Raw genomic sequence first — 20,011 nt, 5'->3', positions numbered from 1 at the left:
ATTAACTTTAATGTTTTCTAAATGGGCTGTTTGCAAGAGATGGATATTGAGTAAGGAAAAACAAATACAATGAGATCAAGTCACTGCTGCTCTTTCCATCTCCTTCTGGGGATCTCCAGCCAGGTCTGCACCAAGTACAACTAACGCTTCGATAGCGTTACAGAAGAATATGAATGGTGGAAGAACCCAGATGGCTTCTCTCGTTATAAATCCATGACTCCAGGTTGATCCCCTGCATGATTTCTAGGGAACTTGGATTTCTGAACGTATAGCAGATAGATGCTTAAATTCACTCTTGAGTCGTGCTTTCCCTCCACAGAGGTTACTGGAAAGTATTCTTTTCCTTGCCTTCATTGGCAGCAAACAGTCTTTCATGAGTGTATCTGTTCTGACACTACTTTGAAGTGCAAAAATTACAGATTCTACTTTAACTCATAAGTGGTAATTCTTTAAAGAAAATGCATTCACTTTTACTAAAAGTAATAGGTTTTGTTTGTGTGTTTGTACACTTGTGTAAGTTGCTCCGAAAGTAATGCCTCCTAATCATTTCCATGGAAACTACGTTCTATGCAAAGAGCACAATAACACTATTTGATAGAGCAAATTCTCAGCTACAAAACACTGTTTTTCAACACAGTCATCATCATTAACTATGCATTTTCACCAGGAGTGAACAGGAGCCTTCATGCTATATACATAAAATTCTGCACCAGAGGAAATGATTGCAATTGCTGTTACCACTGCTGAAACATTCCACCCACTGCCTCACTGTATCTGCATATGCTGTTGGGTCTCCAGAAACATTCAGTGAGAGCTGCTAAATGTCATTGGGTGCCATTTTTCTGCATGGAGGGATTCAGTGACACCCCTTTGTTCCATATCCACTTCCATGTCAGATGCCATTTTGTCAGACTGCCCTTCTGCTGCCATCTGTCACATGGTAACAAAGCATAATGGGATATTGGTGTGAAGGTTCAGTCTCTACTTCCATACCACCAACATCCACCTCTGATGTCAAGGGCCAACGTAATAAAACAGGAGGCATTACTATCAGAGCAGCCCTTGTATATGGTGCTCTGAATAGATGTTGCAGAGGCTATAGAAGGACTCATGCACCTGACAATGCTCTCATTCAAACAGAAATTCAACTGCTTTGTGACACTGATTTTCCAGAGGTAGGGCGAGGCTTGAAGATAAACAACGTGTATTTCCAGGAAGACTTACCTTTGCTTAGTCAATATTTAATTTCCCGTTTCAAGGCTGTAACAAAGCCGTGGTTTTGCGCTGCCCAAGAATATTCAGAATGGAATGATAGATATGCAAGCATACTTCTGCTATGAGCACTTCCTTATCAGTGTGGACAGTTGGTATCTGCATACAATTTTTTTTTTCCACCAGGATTGCTGGATTAACAGAATTTCTAATACCATTCTAAATTAGAGTAATAATGCTATTTGAGATGGTAACTAGATGCTCCTGGGGATAAGCACAGAAATAATCAACCATTAGGGATGGGTTCCAAGCACTGAAATGCCTTCCATTTCTCTCAAGAGACAGAAGACAAGAAAGAAGAGCTGAATTAGCAGTTAATAATAATGACTTAGAAGTTTGAAGTTTATAATGATTCATAATTATTGTAAGAAACCAGTTTGTCAATTCACGAGTTCAAGACAAACTTGCTTTCCTGCATGCTGACTATTGCCACTTGCTGTAGCTGTGAGGTGTTGCCCTGTCTCTTTCAGCAGGGCTTAATTTTTTGAGCTATTTTCTTCCTCCCTCCAGTAAACAGTAAGTTTGGGCTTCCTGTTGTTCTTCCTCCTTGACAAAGAGGCCAGTCAGACATTTGGTGACAGCACAGATTTGTTGACCCCTGTAGCTGACAAGGTTTGTTAAAGCAAGTGCTTATAAAACTACAGTCCTAAGAAAAATGAAAAATAATTGGCCTCTCTGCAGAAAGGAGACACCTTTTTATGACTTCTAGGAGTGTCAGAGGTTGTCCAAAGTGAACCTCTTGTAGCCTTTACAGTCTTGAGAAGAGCAGTGAGAGAGTAGGAAAGAGATGGAGGTGAAGGTCCTGAGGGAAGGGCAGGGAAAGGTGGAAGAGGAGAGCTGGTTCTCGGAGCAGCACCCAGGCATATGGGGCAGGAGTGCACACTGCAGCTGCAGAATGGAGCAGTCTGCCTGAGAGGCTGACATTTGGGAATGCACTGAGCAAAAGAAGTCATTTAGCAGTTTACTTGCACCCGCAGTTAGCAGCCCCTTGCTCCCCAGGTATAAACAATTGTTTTCTTCCTGTTTTTATTGGTTGGTCATATTAGGATGTTAGGAGAGCAGTCTGTCTTGTATTATTTAAGCACACAGGTGGCAGTTCTTCTGCCAAATGTATACCCAACTGTTTATAAAAGGGGAATGTTTTATAATTCCCAGTTTACAAAGCAGGGGCTGGGGCACACCGAGAGGTGGATGTTTTATTAAAGGTCACCTGGATGGTATGTGACAAAGCTGGTAACAGAAGTCAGATCATTAGATTCATAAACCTGTTCCTTAAATACGAGGATATATTTCTTTCTTCATTTTTACTGTTTGAAATAGGCCGAGAAACCCTTTTGAATGTGGATTTGTTTAGTGGTATTACCAGATTAACAGTAGTCATCTGGCAGGAATTTTCCCTAGGAAGTCATGTTACTATGTATTTATTTAATACAAGATAACTTTTCATTTTCCTGCCGGCACATATTTTATTGCAGAGATACTAAGCTGACTAAACTTGCAACTTGCAGGAGTGGTATGGTATCTGAAGTTAAACAGCAGACTGCTTGCTATGTTTATAACTGGTAGGAAAAGGGATTTCATTTCATAATTAAAAATGAAAAAATCAACAGCTTGTCAGCATGAAGGTGAAAGAAGTCTGCATTAGAAAATGCATAGCATAGCTAAAGAATTTATGCACCTGCTTGTTTTCTTGCACAGCCATGTGATTAATTTGTATGTTATCAGCTGGGCCTCCGAGCAAGCATTTCCTCCACTCTGCATTGCACAGTGCAAGACAAGTCCTGAGAAGAGTTGAGATCTGCTACAGATTTCCTGGGCTTTTCTTCTTGCCTCTGTTACTGGCAGGTTCTGGATTGTTATGAACAGGGTGTTTCTCATCCTGCCAGGCCTTTTCCTAAAAACCGTGCCAATTTGACCTCACAGTAGGGTATGCTGATCTTTTAAGGCTGAATGAGACAAGAATTTGGTTTGGAAGTGAGAATGTGGTTTTGATTACTATCTTCAAGGAGATCTGGCACCTTCATCTGACGTGGGGAAGGAGAAATGAAAATCAAACCTGGAATGACCTGAATGACAATGCAAAGCACTCCCACTAGGAGAGCAAGGCAGAAAATTGCAGGACACAAAGTGAACATATGCATACCTCCATTAAAGCTGACATTACCCTAACTCAGGAGCTTTTTTTTTCCCCAGAGGATGCTGGTTCATTCCTTTCTTAGTTGGATTTTGGGCACTTCCTGAAAGCGCCAAAGTCTTTGAGTGTTTCACTGATGTAACTCTGGAAGTCATAGAAAAAAATTCCTCCCCTTCTTGTATCACAATGCATCCATTTGCCGATACATTATTTAACAGTGGTCACCTAAGAATGGTAAGAAAGTCTTATCTCTTATCCCTTTTGAGGTATAATGGGAATAGTATTCTATTACAGATTATAGTATCCATAATGGCTTGAGAGGTATGTTTGCCATATCCAGTGTCCTTTTTAAACAGGGAAGGAGAACAATAGTAATATGATCAATCTATCCGTACGCCTGGACTCAGGAAACAGCTGGGCTGCTTCTGTTGAAAAAAAAGCCTTGAATCTGCAGCAATTTTCATCCAAATTTGTTTTTCTATTGCATCATTTCAGAAGAGATTTGCTACTTCAAAACAGGATTTCAGCTGCAGCAAGCAAGCTGTGAAGTCTGCTGGCTTGATGAGGTACAAAAAGCATAGGCATCCTGAAGAGAAAACATTTGGAAGTATAGGCCCTGCACCTAGAAAGAACTTTGAGATGTTTTCACTCAGAGCACTGATTTTTCCCTTTTCCTATATCTGAGCCTGGAAAGGAACTGCAATGCCAGTGAGGCTTGCTGTGCTTGGCTGGCCATCTCCTGTGGTTAGAAAGCTCCTTGCAGGACTGCTGGTCCAGACTTCTAGTAGGATTTTCCTCCCATCTGCTTTAACTTCATGTCTTCATCCAAATAGTTGATAAAGCTCATAGTTTTTCTCCCTTGATTGTTGTCCAGTACTACATAACCCAGCTTAACCTCACCCTGAAGATGGTAAGCAAATTTGCAGAAACTCTTTATTTCCAACATCTATTTTTCTCTTTTTCACAGTGTTTGGATGCAACCTCTGATTACTTTTAAAGCTCGTTCATATTTTAAAATGATTTGACTGAATGTTTTATGAATTTTACTTGCACTTAACTATTTCCATATTCAGCAGTCCCTATCAGGCTGTTGTTCGCTTTGCATTCAGTCCTGCAGTTAAGGGAATTGATTTCCACGCAGTTCTGCATGGATCTGCAGCACAGATTACGACAGAGGACAGTATTATATTTGTTTTGTAACTGGGTGAACATAATCAGATTCCAATAGGAATGATCATGTAGAGAAAGTTCAGAGCTCAATTATTCAAAGAAAATCTTATAAAACTCGATTTCAATGGAACGTATAGAAAGTGAAGGTATCACAGAAGCAAACATGACCAGAGCATCTTTGTGTTTAAATTTGAATGAATTTTCCCGTGAGACTTCTTTATTTCTTGAATGCTTTTTGCATTACCCACCCTGCTTCAGCTCTGCCTATGGATGAATAGTGCCATCTGGTTTTTCCTAGATTAGCTACCCTCAGTCTGTCATGATAGCATCTTGGGTTCTTGGTATCTCTGTATGCGGCCTTTTTTACTTGTGTTTAGGGTAGAGAATTTACCATAAAGATCTTGGTGACCTGAAAAAATACTGATAGCAGAGACTTAAAGTGGACTGGAAGGACTGCTGTATAGAGGTAAGCATATGGTGTTTTTGTAAATGCGTGTGCTTAGCAAGACAGCAGCTAAGGAAGGTCTGAAAACAAAATAATGTAATTGATAGCTACAGAAGGCAAACAAGGATTCAGTCACTCCATAGAAGATATAATTTTAAGCAGTAGAATGAAAGTTAGAAAGGAAAAACTAATTTGATTATTAGGGAAAATCTTCTGGACTGGTTTTAAGCTTTCCAACAGTATCCTAAGTGAGCTTGTAAGGGACTCTTACAGGGGGACTGAGGTGTGGTGCAGGCTGGGTGATGAGAAGCCCAGCTGTTCCCATAGCACCTTGTTCTCTCCTGTGTGCTAGGCTGTAATGGGCTGTGGCTGAAGCTCTTTGGTTTGGGGTTAACAAGCACATTATTCACTTCTGGTTTAAAAAAAAAAAATAAAATAAAAGCAATTGGGGGTGGGGAAGTGCTTCCCTCAAAAATCAAATGCCCTTTCAGAAGGCACTGTCCAAGCTGCTGAGAGGATGTGAAATGCAAAGGAAAGGTAAGAGGCAATTTCACTTGCACAAAGCATCCACGTCCCCACATCTGCCTCTGTATTTATTTGGAAATAATTTCATTTTAGTCAGTAGTGGCTATTTGGGAGGTCAAATTAATGCCACAAAACTGTTTTGACACACAAGGAGATCACAGCAGCCCAACAGCAAAACAAAGAGTTGTACATGAGAGCAAGAGGGATTCAGCGCAGTGCTTGAGTGCTATCTCAGTCTAACAGAGTGCTTCTCTTCCCTGATGTGGGGGTATTTTTGCTGAGTGCAGGTGCATTTGTCCCTCACACTCCTCTGGGGCTGTAGCACTCACAATGACAGAAATGCACAGAAAATTGCAGCTGTTTGCTTACTGCTTGATTAGCATTATAGGTATCCACTTAAATTTTCTCCATTCCTTATGCTTTATTTATTGCACCTCTACTAGTGTGCAGGTAACTGGAATATTGTACTGTTGTAGTGGACTTTCAGGTAAGCGGATGAATAATACTGAAATGTCTTTGTGAATGCAACACCTTTTCTTTTTTTGCTATGCAGTTATTTTCTGAGAGATTGATTCCTATTGATACCACTTTCCCTGCTAATCACATCGGCAAGTGTTGGAAGGTGTGATGGGAGAGCTTTTAAACGTGTGAATGTTCCAGTTGACAGTGAATAACTGTAGTGGAAATGCTTTTGAGATAATGCAATGATAGATCGGCAGTACTACTCAGTAACTTTCCTGACCAGGCAGCAACCAATTAATGCTACCTGTACAATGAGAAATGACTTTCCACAGCAACTGATAACAATCAACCCATAACATTAAATGGAAGAATTCTGGGAAACTGCCAAACAAGAGATGATCACACCCTTTACAGTTATTCTGCAACAGAAAAATTAAATTTCTCAGACAAATGACCTTTGTGAGTTATTCATCTAATCCTCATCAGAGTAAATGCTGTAGTTTTCCTCTCTTGATATACCCCTGAAGAAATTTGCTTTGTTTTTCCCTGCCTGATTGCTATGTTCCTGTACAGGATATTTATTGTTGAGCTACAGCCTCTGTTATTTCCTTTGCTGCCTGTGCTTACTCAGAACTATGTGCCTCAGACATGCAATAAAGCCCAGTAGCAAAGGAAACAACGCTGCAGTTAACCTCCTTAACACTGATAATAAATAAGCACTAATAAGATATGTACCAGGGTAGCAACTGCCCTGACATAATGATATGCACTGGTTTTAAGTGGTAGCTGGTGTCATCATGCTTTCAGTAAGGAACCTATGTAGGCACTATATTTCCTGGGTAATTTGTGTGTCAGATTTTCAAGGAAGATCCGTTGCTGTTAAGACGTTTAATCCAAATGTCCCAGTTTTCATAAATTCTTGACACCAAGGAGAACCCTTTGTTTTCACAGGTGCTTATCAGAGATCCAGGCTGTTTCTTTAAAAATATTACCCCCCAACCAGGGGTGCTGAGAGTTCTTGGAAATCTGGTCTCTGTCTGTTCCCCCTGAGTTAGAACTGTTTTTCACTGGATTAAAGCCAGCTCGACTGAGAATTTTGCTTTCCAGTAGCCACTATGACTCTTGATTGAACATGGTAACTGCCATCAATTTATGCCCCTGAAGACCAAATAGCTCTCTTCATCTCAGTCATACTGACAAGCTATCATGACCAACTCCATGGTGAATATACATACTCTGGAACTGAAGGGGAGGTTTTCTTCCTTGTAAAGCAATTTTTCAGGGTAGCTAGTAACGTGCTTTGAAGATAAAGGTTCTCTTTGCAGCAGACCTAAACCAGGAAAAAGCAAAATGTATCCCCCTCGTTCACCCAAATACATTGAACTATTTCATAGCTTAGGAACAGCTTAAAGCAACTCACAGTGTAACTGAACATCAATACCTACTCCCCAGAAAGAAATGAGGCTACTGAATAACTAGGAGATACTTTAAAGTACAAATAGTAATTAGAGAATAATAGTTTATTAAAAAACAAAACAAAATAAAAGGGGATATGATTTGTGAATTGTAACTAAATCAAAGTGTGCTGATTGATTATGATCTGGAAGCAGAAATGCAGACTAGTAAGCCTTGTCTCACGATCACAGTTCTTGTGTTTTTTACTCCACAGTTCACCTGATGCATGCTGTGTTACTAAAGACAAAAATAGACAAGAGTAGTGATAGCAGAAAATGGTTATGTTTTATCTCTGTAATGCTGCTGGTAAATTGAGATAGCATGGTTTTTAAATTGTAGAGGAAGTTTTCTGTGAAGTACGTGCTGCTTTGGTTTATGGAACTTGTCTTATTTTCATCAGTATGTGGTTGCAAAAAAGAATCTGTTCCTGTTTTTTGAGAAATATCTGTAGCAGTTTTACATCAGGATTTAATTACTGCTAGTGAATAGTGGTTGGGTGCCACGCAGTACCGATGGATTTTTATCTATATCTGTTTATATCTATGAAGTGTAAATGACAAATAGGATCACTATTTAACTGTGACTTCAGTAACAGAGGCTGTTTGCAGAAAAAGTCTGTGGTGAGAGAGTTCAAATGTTGGGCAGTGCTCAAAGGATTTGGTTTCAGAGTTGCTCACAGAGTGATGTGATTTGCTTCTTCTCGAGCTCCGCATCAGAATGCAGCTCACTAAAATAAGCCATGGGAGAATCTCTGATAGGAACCTCGGGTGTATCTGAGGTGCTGGGAAACTTACTGAGTAGTTGCAGTCACTGTTTCTTCTGCTTTTTTCAAGTGCTGATTGCTGGGAGCTCTGAGTGTTCTGCCTGAGACGGAGTTTTGTTGCAATGAATGATTTCTGAGTTTTAATCATCATCTGTTATTTGTGAAACCTCATCTGAGGCATCTATATTACTGTGAAGACACAATCTGTTTTTTATGCTGCTCAAGCAGTAGGCTATCTCACTCATCTAGGAATATCAATGCATAAATATGACTGATGGAAGAGTTTCTCTGGTAATTAGAGAGAAGCACAACACCTGAGGCTGCAATAAGGCCAGCTTTGGCTCCCTCTGTTTTCTCCAAAAGCTTATGCTGTTGTGATTTTTTTGAATGCCCGGTTTCTTCTGTTCCATGTGAAAAATGAGCCTTTGCCCACATCTGATGACTTCCCTCATTTGCGCTGTCCACGAATTCTGTAAACTCTTCATCCTTGTCAATTGTGTTGGCCCTGGAGAAATAACCCAGAGCAGGCCTGCATTCTTACACGATGTGCATCTTTGAACAGCAGTGTGGGGAGTATTACAGGCATAAAGCTAGGGGTTGTTATAGATGCTAGTGAAGTTCCAGTTTGGCCTGGGGAAGCTTTCTACTGTGGGTCCCTGCTCTATTCACACCCTTTTTGTAGAGTATTTGCATGAGAAGAGCTCAGCTCGGCTGGTAGTGGCAGGCCTGGGAATCTGTGGGGAAACTCTTCAGAGTTTACCTATGGGGACATTATATATGGAAATCATAATATTATTATAGCTTATAAAAAGCACTTACATTAGGGTGGCACCCACTTGTTCTGCTCTACATTTATGTATGCAAATAAGTGACAGAGCATTTGCAGTTTGCAACTGAGAAACATTATTTTCTCCTTTAATCTGAGTTTGTGTTCATTTCCTGTTATGATCTACCTGTGGCAGAAGTTCAGATTGTGGTATTTGAATGGAGTTTTAAGCACCTTCAATGTTTTTTAGCAATACTGACATGCCTGCACTGGCAAACAGACATTGCAAACAGTCTGGACTCCCTTTATACTGGTAGAAAAGTGCATTTGCTGGTTTCTTTTGTATGGTTCTGGGTTAGAAACAGTCCATAGCCCTTGGGATATTTTACCTTGCATTTGTACGGGGCTTTTCTCAGCACAGAAAACTAGAAGTCCAGCAGATGCTGTTATGCTGGCAAAAGCTTAATGTGTCAGCCTCTATTTTCTTCAAAAATTCTTGCATTTCAAAAAACATTTGTCCAGCCCTCTCTCCTGCTAATGCATAGCAGAAGGTTCGGTGATGGATTGGTTTGTCTAGGTGCTTGTTACGCTCTGACATGCAATAGGGTATGCAAGGCTAATGCCATGAGTTTCAGAGAGACTGGGAAATCCTCCTTCAGCTTTCTCCTGAGCCCCAGGAACTCATTTCACATCTCATTCGTTAGACAAACTAGCTGATCTGAAAGCAGCATGCAAAACACTCCAGATTACCCTGATGCAAAAGTTTAGTCAACTGTTTCCCCCAAGGAGTGCTGATAACTCAACCTCTAAACCTCAAAGAAAACCTGACTCTGAGGGTGCAATTTATGATGGCTTGAAAACGAATGTAAGGTGGTGTTTGTGAAGAACTGTAAGCTAAAGAAAGCAAGCATTTTCTTAGTGTGAGATGGCAGGCCTGCCCCCTCACCTGTAATCTCTGAAGATTACCGGCTCCTACCACACTCTCAGAACTGACAATGCGCTGTTCATAGTGTACTGGCCTGAGGGAGATTCATGAAAACTCACATTTCTGCACAAGGTATATAATTTCATTGCCTTGACACAAGCAGTTTTTCCAATAGCAACTAATGATTTGTTGCCCTGTCTCAAATAAGCGACAACTTGTTTTCTCTCTTGCTCTGTTGGGCCTGTTACTATCAGTTCTAAGTTTTGAGTCTCATACACGTATGTTGTAAGAAAGAAAGGGAGAGGCTCTTTAGCAGGCTCTTGTGATAAGACAAAGAGAAATGTTTTCAAACTGAAACAGGGAGATTTAGACTGGATATAAGAAAAAGGTTTGTTACAATAATGGTAGTGAAGCACTGGTACAGGCTGTCCAGAGAAGTGGTGGCTGCTCCATCCCTGGAGAAGTTTAAGGTCAGGCTGCACCAGGCTCTGGGCGCCTGATGGAGCTGTAGGTGTCCCTATTCACTGCAGGGCAGTTGGAACAAATGGCCTTAAAGGGTCCCTTCCAATCAAATGATTGTTTTTTGAAGTTAACTAAGTATTTTCTTGCATGAGGATGTTTGCTAAAGTGATGTTCAATATAAACACCCTCAATTCTGATAGTTAGACAAAATGTGAGGCAATGTTCAATTCAAATTTGACTGGAAAATTTTCAGTTGCATGTTTTCCGCTTGATCTCCAGAATATTGCTTGGGAATTGGTCTGGAGATTTTTAGTTTCTGAAGTAAGAGAAGATCTTCATTAATATGCATCTGACATCATATTTATATTGCCACCTGAACTGGTTATTTTGGCATTAAAACTACCACTCCTGTTTCAGTGATACTGCATCTGGAAAGATTGGTACGTAAGGGAATATATTGGAAGCATATGCAAATGTAAAGAATTCAAAGAATTTAAGTGACTGAGAAACGAAACCATTCTTTGCTAATGTCTTCTAATGACTTAATTAGCTTCTCTATTTAAAAATATGCGTTTTAGCCCTAGTCTAAATTAAGTGAATTACTAGTTTCTAGCTCTTGCATTTCACTGTTTTTTTTTTTTTTTCTTTCTGCTGTTATTACCAATGCTTGTTTTTCCCCCCTGTAAATACTAGCATGGGTATTTCTATGCATGCTTCAAACTTCTACCTGTTGATCTACACTGTAAACACTGTTCTGACTGAAGAAGTACCAGTCCCAGTGAGCAAAGTTGGTGTAAGGCAGGCGGGGATCCAGGTGCAGAGAGGTAAGTGACACTGTAGATACATCTGAAACAGCCTGGAGCCAAAGCAGGCTCCACGTTCTCACCTTGAGAGCTCTAGGCCTTGCTTTTGCCCAAATCATTTTGATCTTTTTCCAACATAGCAATTTTTTGCAGATGAGATTATGGCCTATGAATGCCTGCTCAGTAAAGGAGTCCTTTCAGTATCCATAACAATACAGGTTTAGGAAAATGCCAGCAGTAATAAATTTTATTGTGTTCTCTAAATGGGCCAAGATATCCCATTGATTTTAATAGCTCTTTTGCCTGAGTAATTGTTGTGTGAGCAGGTCATGATTGAAATGGCCTAATCCCCATTTACAGGAAACGTGTATGAAATAGAATAGAAATATCCAGAAAATGCAGCCAAGTGATCATTGTGTGTGAGGTAAAAAAGGTTCAAGTATGGTAGAAAGCAATTTCAGATATAAGGATAAAGCTATTGCACTGAATTCTTTGCCTGAACCACTTGTCTTTCACCATGGTACCTGCTTCTTTTTACAGATCTTTCTTTCTTTTCCTGTCACATTCTTTCAGGGACTTGGAAACTGAATGCTGATTTTTGCCTGTTTTTATTATTATTTGGAGTTGGTCAGAAATAGCGACACAAATTGCTAATTACACTAACAAAAACAATCAAAACACAAAATCAGAACCGAAAACCAGCCAAGCATAGTGGTCCCTTTAATCCCACCTGGAGTCCTTCTTCTCTCCAACAAACTGAACAAGTGGGGCTTAAAAAGTATGATACGTGAACTTTTTCCACTTTGCTCCCTTGTGCTGATCAGAACCTCTTTAGAGCCTTATGTTCTGTGTGGTTACTTTTTTGTTTGCATTTGAACCATTTTTTTTCATAGAACAGTCTAAAGCTCTTCAGCACAGTGTCAAAACATCATGGACAGTGCTAGCATATATGTCTAGTATTCAGCAGCTTCATCTTGCACTATGTAGAAGTGCTGGTAAGAATGTATCCTTGGTTCTATGGTACAGGATATGACTTCCATCCTAGGAAGCTGTAGCTGATCTTTCCCCTGAAATTCCTGCCACAGAAAAAAAAAGTATGCTAAGATGAATATTTCAGTCAGATGTCCACAAGTAGAGCTTCATTTTTTTTGAATAATGTTATTAGGTAGAAAAGTCAGAAACACAGTGCAGTCTGTCCACTGCCACTTGAGTGTAAATCTGATATCTTTTGCCTTGTTGTATGGAGAACCATTCCAGCTTTATGCTGTGGAATGTGACAGCAGAGTTTGCTTTCTGATTTCTTGTTATAATGTAGGATTTTTTTTATGCCTACTTATTTTTTTTTTGTATGATTTCTACTTGTTTATTTTGCCGCAAGGAATGACAGTTTTATTTATTCCCTTGAAAACTGTAATTTGAAGTTGGTGTGATCAAATTCCAGGCTGCTGATATGCATAAGCAGAGGTATAATGTGGATATTTTGGTGTGTAACCTATACGTGAACTTGAAGGAGGGAGGAGTGATAGAAATGCAAGAGAGGGAGATGGGCAGGTGCTTCAGAAAGGGCGGAGATGATCCTGTAAGTGGGGTAACCTTGCCTGATCATCCTGAGAGAACAAATTGTCCAGAGGCCAAAGGATTACTGTGTCTACAAAGGTCCAATAAAGGGGAAGGCTGGCCTACTCAGAGTGTCATCACAGCTGTAATTTTCAAGCCATAATAAAACCTTGTTATGTTATTAATTCAGCTGCTCTGGTTGCTGTGGAGTACTGCCATTAATTCATCTTTTTACCCGCTAATATATTATTTTCTACAGGGATTCATTGTTTTAACCCTCAAAGTGAATTAGCCTGTGGCATATTTCAAAGGTTTCTGCCCAATTAAATCGGTCCAAGGACATTCACATTGCATCAGAGCCACTAGCATTACATTAGCAAAGATAAAAACCCCAGTCAAGAGGCTAGGATATCTTTAATGGGACTTTATCACTGAGACTGAAGTTATATATACGAGAAGCAAAATGTGCTTGGCTATTTCTACAGAGATCATGCTCTCTAAAATTGCCTTAAAATGCACAATCACTAACAGCAGTATTTGTCACACTCATTGCTCATTAGCTTAGGCCAGAAAACGACTTCAGAATAAATGCTGGTCTGCCACAGAAAATATATAAAGCAGTAACATGTGACTAAAAATGAACAACTCCTGTGTTGTTGGGATTTGTGTTTTTTTTACGATTCTGCTTGATGAAAGTTTTCTACCTAAAATGAAATGGGTGTGACAGAATGGGGAAAAGGCAAGGTGGGATGGATGTGACATGAGGAGTATCTGAGCAAGAGCAGCTTTGTTGGACCTGAGCTTGCCTGGTCTCGTAATACTGCGTTCTGCAAAAATAGCACCTGTATAGTCCATACTTTACCATTATCTACCATATCCAGGCTTCTTGTTACTGTGGATTATGGAGAGCTCTCTGTGTACAGTCCTGCCACTAAATTTGTCTGTTCCCTGAGCAGCAGGTTGGAAAAGATAGCAAATAGATGTAGCCATCCCAGAACAGATGCTCCTCTTTTCTTTAGGTGGAGAAAGCACATCTGTGTGTATAATTTTTGCTTATTGTTATTTGCAGAAACTGGGATGAGGAAAGGTGTGAGTTTTATATACCTACGCTACTTGAATGTCTGCCCCAAAATTCATAGCGTGCTGGTCTCTCAGTCTCCTCCATGTCAAGTACTTGCTACTGGTGGTGGTTTATGCAGAATTCCACCTATTCTTACCAGCACACTTCGTTCTACAATTAAGGCTAACATTTGTTTTCTTGACATTGGTAGCTGTTTTTATGTTGCCGCTCTTTATAAGGATCAGATGCTGCTTGGCTGCAGAATTCAGTGGTAACAGAAAACAACAGTGCAGAACATAAAGACAGGACAGATTTTTACTAGGTCTTATACCACACTGGGGAAGGCATTTAAAACACAAATAGACAATGTGTAGCACATGCCCTATTAAGCTTTTACAGGGCATTATTCCACTCAAGGGAGGCTTGTGGTGTGAAAAGAGGGAAAAACAGCATAGGACGCAGAGAGCAAGACAGATCTTTATAGGGAATTATCCCACACCAGGGAGGCTGCAATTGTGAACAGAGGAAAGAAAAACAAGGCAGGAGATAAAGATGAACGATTTTTACTGGCGTTAATGTTTGTTCCTGTGTGATCTTAAGCAAAACTGATAGCACTGGGTGAAGAATGCACACTGAAAAGATCATCCTAAGATCTCATTCCGTTTTGCCATTTGCTAATGGTGAGGGTTGAACTTGGCAATTTTTTTTTACCCACAGAAGTTGTTCCATGGGTATTTTTGCCTCTATCTATAGAATACAATAACCAGGAAGGTACTAGTGAATGTACTGAGAACAGTTCTTTTCTGAATGGAGTTTTTTCAAAATACTGTGACATAGCCCTGTACAATAAATGAAGACCAGTGGGATTTTGCTTTCCTTTTTTTTTTTTTTTTAAATAAAAGGAATTAAAGAAAAATAAAAACAGTAAATAAGTTAGCATCAAAATAGGGAAATAGGCAAAAGAAAGTTGTTTCAAAATGCTGCTTTTGGCATGGACTTAGATGTGAATAAGAAAATGTTCTTGCTCTCTCAAAATGAAAAAGTGTGTTTTCATCCTGACACAAACTATTTTATTTTGAACTTAAATGGATTTTTTTTATTAGTGAAAAACCTTGAAGCTACAGTTTTTATTTCGAGTCATTCTGAATTAATTTCATTTTAAAATCTCCTTATTCAGAAACCAATTGCAAATATGTCGTTCTTTAAGTACTGGCACTAGTAAAGGCTCACTTCTTACAGAGTGTGATCCTACATTTTACCACACAAGTACTTTATATGGGTACTAGTCTGATATCTGGTGTGTATTCTTTAAATATCTGGGCGTTAATAAAGTTTCTGTGCATTCTGTATATTCACTAATGTCTAATATGGAGATGCAGGGATGGGCCCTTCTCAGAATGAAGTCTCAAACATTTCTTTCTTCACTTGATGGAAATCTGTAGGAAATGTTTTTTTTCTGAGATACCTTTCTGCTATGACTACATTAGTTGAATGAACGTGACTGTTTTTCAAGAGGCAGTAGAGAAGAGAGCATATTCTTGTAGCACTTTTCTCCCACTGCAAACCAGATTAAGGTTGATCACTGAGTCAACTTCACATGGTAGCACTTCTGCACTCTGCTCTCCAGTGATCCATAATGTGATGTGAGGAGAGATGCAGGTGTCTTGGGAGACCTGAAAGGAAACAAAACCTAATCCTGGCAAATAGGGTCACTGATCCACTGCCAGAAAACCTAGCCTGTGTTGCATTTCTAGCAGCTGCTTCATCCTCTTTTATGCGTATAGATCTTACACCTATGAAACAGGGCTCTTTGCTTGCTGTGTGCCATGCTACATACCAGCGGTGTGCAGCCATGTTATTGATTAGAAGGTGTAATGATTCTGTCAGGAAGAAGGTGACATAAGCTGCTTTGTATGATACTGTAGGGAGGAAGATATATATTTTTTTTTTTAATGTGGTCTATTGTGATAGAACAAGGGGGAATGATTTTAAACTAAAAGAGAGGAGACTTAGGTAAGATACTTGGAGCAAGTTTTTAAGGTACAGGCACAGGTTGCCCAAAGGAGCTGTGGGAGGCACTGAGGGCCAGGTGGGATGGGGCTCTGGGCAGCTGGTCTGGTGGCTGGCCACCCTTGCCACAGTAGTGGGGTTGGAGCTAGATGATCTAAGTTCCCTTCCAACCCAAGCCATTCTGTTATATCATAGATAATGTGAATGTTTTAATAGGCTGTTGCATTTAATAGGCTACTATGTTCCCATGAGTCTACAATTTAAAATAAAACAAAAGAACCGCATCACCCCCTAAATCCAACCATGTAAAATTCATCGTTATGTTTCTGCTATTAAGTTTTGCAGTATAACAAATAGCTCTTTCGGTGCAGTGTCATGGCTGATAAACACTAGAAAGCTTTTTCTATATAAAGGGCAATTGCAGACAACACTTTTCAGGAAAAGAGGAGGAAAGAATCAAATGCCTCTGCCCAAGTGTTTGTATGCTACCAATCAGTAATGCTTATAACAGGGCATGCTAACGTGTGTATATTTCACTTGTTCTGCTCAAAATGTATCCTGTTTGCATTTAAGTATTTCTTTTCCTCCTCTGATCCATTCAAGGATTCCAGGAAGAAGGTGCATAATCTGGTCCATGCAACTACAGCAGGTTGGTCCTAGGCAGGACATCAGAAAAGAGTATGCCATTGTCCTAGCTACGAAAATTAGGGGAAACTGGGAACTTCATCTTGCATTATACCTTTTAAGTGGTACAATTTAAGCTTTGTCAGGAGTTTTTCTGGGGTTAAAATCCAAGAGACTGCTATTGACAAAGAGTAGCTTTCCTTAGCCATGCCTGGCACCGCTCAGTGCCTGGTGAGGACAATTAGAGCATTCCCACCTGGCTCAGAGGTGCTGTAGGGCAGAGCCTGTGTCTGACACTGACAAACCTGAACTTAAGAGTTGTTTTGTAAGTTCGGGAATGTTATATAATGAATTGATTGTACAGCTTTCTCCTAACTGCCCTGTTACTGACTTCCAAATGTTAATAGGTATTTGTCAAATCTTGAAACTGAGTAAGTTGCAGAATCACAGGGGTTGGGAGGGACCCCTCGAGATTCTGTAGTCCCAGATCTCTCAGCTTTTCCTCATAAGAGAGGTGCTTTAGGCCTCTTATCATCTGTTTGTCCTTCTGCTGGACTCTCTAGAATTTCCCTATCTTTCTTGAGCTGCAGAGCCCAGAACTGGACACATTGCTCTAGATGTGACCTCATCAAGGTCAGGACTCTTCTGAGAGCATCAGACTTGAGGTTACACTGCGATGGTGGGTAAATGCAATAATTATTCTGTTTGGTGAAATGGAGCTAAAAGCTGTCCCCTGTACTTCCTAACAGGTGTTTTCCATGACCAGAGCAGGTTCTGTATGTGCTTGTGGTTTTTTTTAGCAAATTCTAGATTGAGACTTCTAGGTTCTCGCTTTGGAGGTGGGAGAGAAAGGAAAGAAATCATTTTAATATTGGAATGATCTAGTTCTACCTTGCAGGCTGTAGCCCACTTAGTGTTTACACATTTTTCCTACTAGTGACTACAATCTTCTTCTGCTCTGCATTTATTCTCACTATTTTACTTTTCCAGACTTGCAGCTAAATCTCCCTAAATAATAAATGAGCGCCTGAACATAACCTACAGGCAAAAAGGAACGTGACAAGGCTGTGTGCACCCTCCCTTCATTCACTTCTCCCCTGGATTTTACTGAGAGCTGATCTGCATCCTTGTATAGCACCAACTCTCAGTGCATTTGCTTACGTGGAAGGTCTGTGAGCTAAAAGCAGGAGGCCATCTAATATGTCTTTTCACTTCCAGAATTCTGTGCTTACTGCTATCAATTACAAGGTTTTTGTAAATAATAGGGATGATGAACTTGGAGGAGCTACAGTATATTTTAAACATCTATACAAGGACAATAAGGAGTTTGTGAAAATCTACTCTAGGAAGTCTCGGAGACATTTCCAGATAATTAAAGCAATGTGTGGAAACATGAAGTCAGCACTGTTAGGGTTTTTTAAAACAAACTAGTAATTTAGGAACAAATTATAGGAGCACATTAAATTAACTGTTATTAGATGAGGAAATGTTAAGATTATTAAGATAATAAAAAACAATTAGTGCAGGCTTTTTTTGTCTATAATGGGGTCTTTCATAGAAAACCTATTATATTGGACAGGCTGCAAATATTTGGTGTAATTTCAGGTATGAGCCAGAGCTTAAGGGCCTTGAGTTTTTTGCTGCAGGAGCAGCATGCTTTATGAACAATGTACTCTTTGAAACACAGTGTTGTCAGACTAGGATTGAAGAAGTGGTTACCCCAAGAGGATTTCAGGTAGTGGATAAGAAGCATGTCTACCAGGCTTATATCCTCTGGGAATAAATTTTGGCAGCTTGAGAGGAAAAAAATATATATATATATAAATTTATCTGCTCACACGAAGTTGAAAACAACTTGTCTTGTGTGGCCATGTTATAAATGTTTTGAATTTTCTGAAGAAGGTTATTGCCCCTGATTTTCTTTTCTATAAGCAGTAAATTAGAAGTATTTCCATTGGCACTTTCCAGTCAGTGCCTCAGCAAAGCAGAACATGTAATGTTTACAGTGACTGATGGAATCTATCTTTAACATCAAGGTAGTGCCTTTTCATAGTTGTACCAGACTTCACAGATAGCTTGTATTCTCATATTGTTTTAATTTTCCTCCTGCAGCTGTGATAAATAATTAGAAGTTCATTGCCACTTTAGGCAGAAATTACACAAGCTCAATAATTTCTTTGGTATAAGTTTTAGGATACCGGGCACCCCCATAATCCTTGAATCAGATCTGTTTAGGTTTTTCTTGGGCCCTTATCTGAGTCACCACTATTGATTCTTTTTGGTTAGTATGCTGCTGTGGCCAGACTTTTTTTTTTTTAATTAGCATCAAGCTGGAGCCAATTAAGAGGACTTCCATAGCAAGCATTTCCCACCTGGTAGTCTGTTCAAATGATCTCTCTTCATTTATTAATTCCAAATACCAGTTCTTCAGATGACAAATTTCTGTCCTTCAGAGTGACTTCCATCCCATGAAGCATAGACCTAAATTTGACTTGGCTTTTCCATGTGATAGATTATCAAGCTTATCAAATTGTCTGCCAGTTCTTATGTCAGGTATATTTCCATAGCATGTCTCACCTAACTGTTCTTGAAAGTAAGCCCCTTTTTCAAAGAGGAAACAAAATTTCCATCCCCACACAGTATCTTTCTGCTGTTTTTATTGTTGTTATTATATTTCCTGGACTAGAGATAGTCATTTTGAAATAGTTTCTTTGAAAAGAGTGTAAGCAGTATCTGGTTGGTTTTTTTTTCCAGACTCTCATGTGTTTTGTATATACTGAGAACGTCAGGGCCTCAAGTGCACCAATGGGCTTTAAATGTCTTGATTGGCCTCACCTGGGATCTCCACCTACCCTTCTGCTTATATAAGCAGGACCCTCATTAAAGTTCACACCTGGGCCTGAACTGAAAGAGCAGAGTAGGGAGGCGATAGCAGCAGCACTGCCACTATCAGGAGAAAGAAAGGGAGCAAGTCTGGTCCTTGGTAAGTTTGGGGAAATCTAAGTGCTAGCTTTGGAGCAGGTACAACTTGTAATGTATCTTTGGCACACCTGCAGAGCTGGGATATATGCGAACATCCTTGATATATGGGCAGAAGATGTGGTGGATGTAGGTCCTGGGTGAGACTGGCTGGGGGAGGCAGGGCAGTTGCTGTACTGAGGGTGCTGTGACTGTATGCAAATAAAATGCATGTTCATGTGGGATTCTGGGGGGGCTTTGTTTGCTAAAAATGGTATCTTGCTGTGAGCCCTAAGGGTAATCCAAGTAGGTGCGCTTTTGGTTTTTGTGGTGCCCAGCTTTGGGGTGTGTTGTATTTGTTGATTTCCTTAAAGTTTCTTTTCATCCCGACTGCTTTCAATAATGAATATGATAGTTAAGGAAACTGTTATTTTTATCAGGCTTTATCTTGAATTTGGGAAAAATTGGTGCAAAATAATAAGTGAATCTTTTTTTTTTTATTTAGAAAGTGAGCTAAGTTCTCCTGTAAGCATTGGTCACATATCCACCTTTGAGAAAACCAGGTCTGAGCTTTGTTCTTGTAACTATGCCTGAAATGAGGCCAAGGCTCTCAGAGTTTG

General features: G+C 39.8%; 1 long non-coding RNA gene across 1 annotated transcript in view; it reads left to right on the top strand.

Annotated features, from left to right (window-relative positions):
- The window catches only part of LOC101749943, a 282,047-nt gene that overhangs the window by 5,511 nt on the left and 256,525 nt on the right, over positions 1-20,011 (top strand). The window contains exon 2 of the long non-coding RNA XR_005862193.2: positions 19,188-19,416. This is a non-coding gene — a long non-coding RNA (uncharacterized LOC101749943). The remainder of the gene's footprint in view (positions 1-19,187; positions 19,417-20,011) is intronic.

Source organism: Gallus gallus, chromosome 9, assembly GCF_016699485.2.
Source record: "Gallus gallus isolate bGalGal1 chromosome 9, bGalGal1.mat.broiler.GRCg7b, whole genome shotgun sequence".
Lineage (NCBI taxonomy): Eukaryota > Metazoa > Chordata > Aves > Galliformes > Phasianidae > Gallus > Gallus gallus.
Note: the sequence above shows the minus strand (reverse complement) of the source record. Positions and strands in the feature narration are given on the sequence as shown.